Source organism: Podarcis muralis, chromosome 7, assembly GCF_964188315.1.
Source record: "Podarcis muralis chromosome 7, rPodMur119.hap1.1, whole genome shotgun sequence".
In the NCBI taxonomy this organism is placed as follows: Eukaryota; Metazoa; Chordata; class Lepidosauria; order Squamata; family Lacertidae; genus Podarcis; species Podarcis muralis.
Window position 1 is genome coordinate 35,942,824 of NC_135661.1, and position 6,726 is coordinate 35,949,549.

A 6,726-nucleotide genomic window follows, 5' to 3' on the forward strand; every position below is an offset into this window, starting at 1 on the left:
CCATAGTCCTTGAAAGCACTTATTCAACCCAAGTTTTCTGCTGTATGCACAAAGCCCTCTTTGCACCTTACCCGGGGCTGTCAGTGTTAGGTGACTGGTTCTTATCAGTTTTGTGGTCAGGCTGCACTCTTACTTAGTGATGCAGGCCTAAATGATAATGGGCTCTACAGAATTTCTGGGACGCAGGTGGCGCTGTGGGTTAAAGCCTCAGCACCTAGGACTTGCCGATCGAAAGGTCGGCGGTTCGAATCCCTGCGGCGGGGTGCGCTCCTGTCGTTCGGTCCCAGCGCCTGCCAACCTAGCAGTTCGAAAGCACCTTCGGGTGCAAGTAGATAAATAGGGACCGCTTACTAGCGGGAAGGTAAACGGTGTTCCGTGTGCTGCGCTGGCTTGCCAGAGCAGCTTTGTCACGCTGGCCACGTGACCCGGACGTGTCTGCGGACAGCACTGGCTCCCGGCCTATAGAGTGAGATGAGCGCACAACCCTAGAGTCTGGCAAGACTGGCCCGTACGGGCAGGGGTACCTTTACCTTTACCTTACTACAGAATTTCTACCTCATACTACACCAGCCACCTGGGTACTTGCTGGTTCTTGGAGCCCTGCCCTAATCTCCCTCAGGGCCACAGTCAACCAGGCACAATCTTCAGGGCCACACGGCCAATGCTGCCTCACATGAAGCTAGCCAGGCACCTTCCTAGATCAGGGCTGGCTGAGACAAAGGAAGGAGTGGAGCGTCCAGAGACCATGTAAGGTATCTGAGCTGCATCATTGGTGAATGACTCCAAACTTCCAGGACTGGGCTAATGGAAACAATAGGCTGGAGTAAGGTGGCTGGAATTTGGATTATGACTGGGGCAGTACCATCGCTCTCTTCCCCCCTCCCCCAAACTTATGATTAAGTAAAGAAAAACATAGGGACATATTTCTGAGTTTGGTCCTTGACCAACGAATTGCTCAGCTTGAGGAACTCAACCAGAACCAGCAGTTTATAGGACCAGGCTGCATGCAGTTAGATTACTGCATTGCCTGATCCCTGCTAACTGGGCAGGTGCAATACCATCCTTCTGCTATCCTCAGTGGTGCCACTTTAGTGCAGTGGAGAGGAGATTAGCAGCACCCTCCTCTGGCAAGATACCACATGACACATAGAAAATGTGCCTGGGTTGGAGCTCGGTGGTGGAACTAATACTTCATACACAAGAGGTCCCAGGATGTATCCCCAACACTTCTAGGTAGGGCTGGGAAAGACCTCTATCTGGAACCTTAGACAACAGTTTTCAGTCAGTGTAGGTAACACTGAGCTAGCTAGACTAATGGTCCAGTTTATTATAAGACAGTGTTTTTTGTCTGTCCTGGTGCTAATATCTTTGGTTCAAGAAAAGGAAGAACTAACATGTTTTCCCCACATTTTCTTTACAAAAGTGTATAATTTGCAGATGTACAGTAATGTTATCAAGTCATTTTCTTTTGCATATATTTTTAAAATTGTTGAATTTTCTTTATGTCTTGATGCATACTATGTGTTTTTGTTTTTTAAAATTTTGAATTCATAGGTATTTTTGATGAATGTTTAATATTGCTTTATGTTAACTGCTTAGAGCTTTTCCCGATTAAGCAGTATCTAAAGCCAGTTAAACAAACGAAACAAACAAACAAACAAACACACATAATAGTGATGCTTGAAGTACAACTGTTTAGATCAGAGTACTTCATGTCCTTCAAGTAACCCAATTTCCACTTAATCTTACATAACTATTGCATTCCGCCTCCACAACTGCAGCTTCTGGTGTTATGAGTGCCCCACAAGTTACTTGGGTAAACAAACCTCTCTACTCCATCTCCCCAATGCCATCTGGTGGAAAGTGGTGGGACTTATGATGATTCCCTGCTTATGGTTTGTAACTAACAAGTTGGGTGTTTTTTTGTTTTTTGTTTTTTAAATAGTAATTTAATTGCTTGAGAAAATCAATAGATTGCCAGTGCTGCAAAAGCGGCTTCCCTGCTCATTATGTCAAAGTTGCATTCATGCTCCCCACACAATGATTTGTTGTTTTTAATATGTGCTTCTTTATATGCAAAATACTTACCAGGAATCAGTTTAGATTTCTACGAATCAAGCAGACCTCTTTGGAAAGCGACAGCAATGTATAGTTAATGTCATAATTTGCATTCAAATCTCTCTTAAACTGGGAAGGTGGAAGGGAAATACATTACAGCAGTCTTCACTGGAGCTTTTGTTTTGCAACAATTCTGGGGGGAAACAGCAAAATGATATCCCATAAGGTGACAGTGTGTGTTTACACTACAGCAGTGATGTCCTATTCTTATTCCTAATTCTTTTAATTGCATGAACATGAACAGCACATCAGTCTCTAAAACATAGATGCACACACACACACACACACACACACACACACACACACACACACACTATAGTGTGTGTACACATAAATCTGGGAGAAATGGATTTAGCTTTGGCAATGAAGCGATAGGGAGATCAAAAGCAGTAGCTGGCATTAAAATGATTTAGATACATTTGTCAGAGGCAGCTGTTATGCTAATCTCATTTATGCAGTTGTCAGCTGATGAGCCAGCTTAGTGGGGGGAAAAATCATTATTAGATCCCCATTGTGATAAATGTTATTTATTACTGTCAAATGGTATTAATGTTTGATTCAAAGATGGGAAGTGGGCAACGTGGACATGAGGTTCATCCATTCATGGCTGACGGTAACAAAAGGGAGTTGATGAATCCCAGCCAAACGAACTTCATTTCTCCAGTAAGAAAGAATAATGGATTTAATTTGCATATGTTTTAAAAGGGTAATGAAGTAATATGATGTTTATCTTGGTTGAAGAGTGGTAATTTTTGCTGGCGGGACTCCAGCGACATCCGAGCCATTGTGCAATGTTTACTGTTCACTTGGTGTGGAAAGGGGCAGCAATTTTTTTCCCTCCCCAAAGCAGCAGGTGCACAAATGGGGCCTGGATAATTTATTCATTAGGCCAAAAAAGAGAGAGAGAGAAGCCAAACGATCTGAGTATCTCCTCCTTCTCCCCGTGCTCTGATTTCCTCCTTAGCAATATCTCTCTCTATATACACAAATGTTTGTATATCCTTCTCTTAAACACTGTTGTCTGCTGTGGTTTTTCCATGCATTCCTTTTGGGGTGGGTCTTGACTCTTTAACTCTAGAATCAGATTTTGATTTACTGAGCCTTCCTCATCTAAATGCACAAATGTGCAGTCCTTTGGGAAGGGCTATAGCTCAATGGGAGAGCATCTGCTTTGTTTGCCAGAGGCCCCAGGTCCAATCCCCGGTGGCACCTCCAAGTAGGGTTGGGAAAGGCTCTCTCCTTGTAAACCCAGGAGAGCTGTTTCCAGCCAGGGTAGATAGTCCTACAATAGATAGATCCATGGTCTGGCTTTGTAGAAGGCAGCTTCCTATGTTCTTGTTGCTAGAACCTGAGCTCTCTTTTGGCCTGGCAGAGCAAAGTTTATGTGCTTGCTAGGTGCTTCATATTCACTTTTGTAAAAGGGTAATATTTCAACAGACAGGAGCTGCGTCTTGGGTTCGAACCGATTGCAGAATGGCCTACATCTTTCTTCGTTTCCATTGCAATCTTTCTGTATCTGTGTCTTCTACATGCCAGTTGTCTTCTCTATTCCAAAATAGCTTCAGTGGTGAAAGACCCATCTGTTCAGACTTGGTTTTCTTTGTTGAACATCTAGACACCCTCTCATTATAGTTACATAATATTCTATGCATCATGGCACTTAAACAGAAACACATAAATAACATAGCCTCCGTCTTATTTATTATTTAGAAGCATAATACACCAACTGTGTGTGTGAATTCCTCACTACTTAAAAGTATGCAGCTCAGGCTGGCTACATTTATGTGCTGTTGCTAAGAGAGAGAAAATGTTCTCATTTTCAGATGCAAAAACTGTGATGCTGTCTCCCCCAGTCTGCTGCTTTACAAATGTTGCTAAACTCCAACTCCCATCAACCACAGCCAGCATGGCTAATGGTCAGGGATGATGGGAGTTGGAGTCCAACAATATCTGGAGGGCACCAAGCAGGGTGGGAGGTATCTTAACAACACAAGAAGCACCTGCTGAATCAGGCCAATGGCTCATCCAGTCCAGCACCCTGGCTCAAAGTCGCTGACCAAATGCCTGTGGAAACCCACAAGCACCTTAGGATAGAACTGCTATGACTACGAATGAGTCTATGACTGCCAGGATCCACCAGCCCTCAGGCCTGATGAGACCTAATCAGTGGTGGAGGCACCAAAATGCAGTGGCCCTTATCACAAATGGGGACACTGAGGACTTGGTACCCTCTTTGTCTTCATCAGAGGCTGCTGCTTTTCCAGAATACACTCTGCCAAGGGGAGATTTAGTGCAGGGGGCTTCACTGCCCCCTTTTGAGACTAACATCCTCCTAGCTCTGCCTTAGGCTTTAGCAGTCCAACCACAGTGGCCAACTCTGCATTGTGTTCAATGGGCTGTGGCTACAAGTCCATTTATTGTGTTGACTAAGTTAAATGCATCTACCTATGTTTGCATCACTAGACCCTTACTTTTATTGCAACTTTTATTACAACTTTTATCATTTGCCATTTTGTTGCCCATGCACATTGGGGAGAGGTTAATCCTGAAGTTCTTCAATGACACGTTGAGTTTCACCATCCTGAAGAATCTGGAAACTTTGGTCTGTCACTGCTCAACCTTTATTCCAGATCATTTGTGGACAGCAGAAATGGGGGAGCCCCATTCTCCTCCATTTTGAAAACTACTGAGTGACCATGAAGCCATGAAGACTACTGAGTGACCTTGAGCCAGTCACTATCTCTCAGCCTCGTCTACCTCATAGGGTTGATGTGAAGATAAAACAAGGAGATATATACACTACCTTGAGCTTCTTGGAGGGAAGGTGGAGCATGAATGTAATAATAAAATAAAGAATAAATAGACTGCTATCATCTGTGGCCAATGGCTGTGCTGACTAGGGCTGATTGGAGATGTGGTCCAGGAAAATCTGGTGGAGATCCAATTGGTTAACATTGCTCACAGTAATGAAAGGGGAAGGAAATCATTGTGGGGCTGGACCAAGGGTTCTTTTCAACTCCCATCCTGGCCTAGGAGTTAACACTGGGCGTGTTCATACATTACATTGAACAGGCTATATCTACCAACCCTGTGATGTGCTGGTGAAATATGGGTAATAAATGTAATAGTAGTATTAGTATTAGTATTAGTATTAGTAGTAGTAGTAGTAGTAATAATAATAATAATAATAATAATAATAATAATACATGCATTTGGTGAAAGAGTTTATCTGTACAACTCCACTAGCATGTACAGAGGTATCCAGACATTACATATGAATAACTGTGCAAGTGTACAGATCAAATGCATGTATCTACAGGCTCACAGATTTTACGCTTGTTGAATGTAGCATGTGAACACCCCAATCACTTTTCATTAGACTTTTAGAAATGTAACAAACAACATAGCATATAAAACACCGGGAACAAGTTCATTTTTGATCTTTCTGTTCCTCCTTTGTACCTTCCTGGCATTTAAAAATAAAAGGAGGTCTGGATCCTGATAAATTTGATGGGAGAATTTTGACCAAAGGGGGAGGAAATCATATGTATTTCCAGTCCATTTTCTTAGTCTCCCCAAGCCTGGAAGATCTTCTCCCTTATTAGAGGTAGTTTCATCTCAATTTCCCTTTGAACCAAATTGTTCTGGGCTGGCTCCATTTGTTGTGATAGAAATCACTTTGGCACGTTAGATGAGATAAGAGTGGGTCTTTGAGTCTGAGGTTTGCTTGTCAAGTGGTGTGATGTATTCCATGACGACTGTCTTCTGGGGAGTGTGGGATTGTTATGACATGTATAATATAGCAGTGGAACTGCTTTGAAGCCTTTGAAATTTATCACTCTCAAATGTTGGCATATTGAGTCACCGGCTTATCGGAGACATTGAAGAGAGCTGAAATTGTCTTCAGCTTAGTCATAACTAGGTGACTAGTAAATTCTGATAACAAGGATTATCTCTGGAAATGGGACCGAAAAGTCAATAACAGCTATGCATTTCTTTCCTTCCTCCTCTGCTGCAGAAAATGGATTGATTCCCTTTGTTATCCTGCTTTGAAACTTAGGTGCCAATGTTTCATTAGCCTTCCTTTTTAAAGCAAGCGGCTGGCATTTAGGGGGGGGAAACCAACTTTCACTTAAATCGAGGGTGAGCATCCTTTTTTCTCCCAACATCTGCATGCCAGTGCTGTGGCAGTTCTGGGCACTCAGAAGCTGCATGCCACTGGGTGTGGCCAGTGGTGGGCATGGGGGGAGGCCATGAATACACTCATTCAACACAGACCCCCTTACAATCAACACACACTCAATGATACACACAGTGCTCACTCTAGGTTTCGGAGGGCACTTGGACAAGACACCATTCATGCCCCCCCTCCCTTAGTCTTAATTAAGCAGTTCCTATGATGTGACCCTACGTTCCTGTGTTCCTAATGACAGGTACACCAATACCACCTCCTACCACCTATTAGGGCCTTCATTATTCTGGAAAGGGAGGGCACCAGGTGAGTTATGAGGCATGATAAGATGATTCATTTGAATTCTGGGTCTCTTCCTAAGCATGGTGCAGAGGCTGTGGTACTTAGAAATGGTGACAACTGGAAGGTGGATTAAG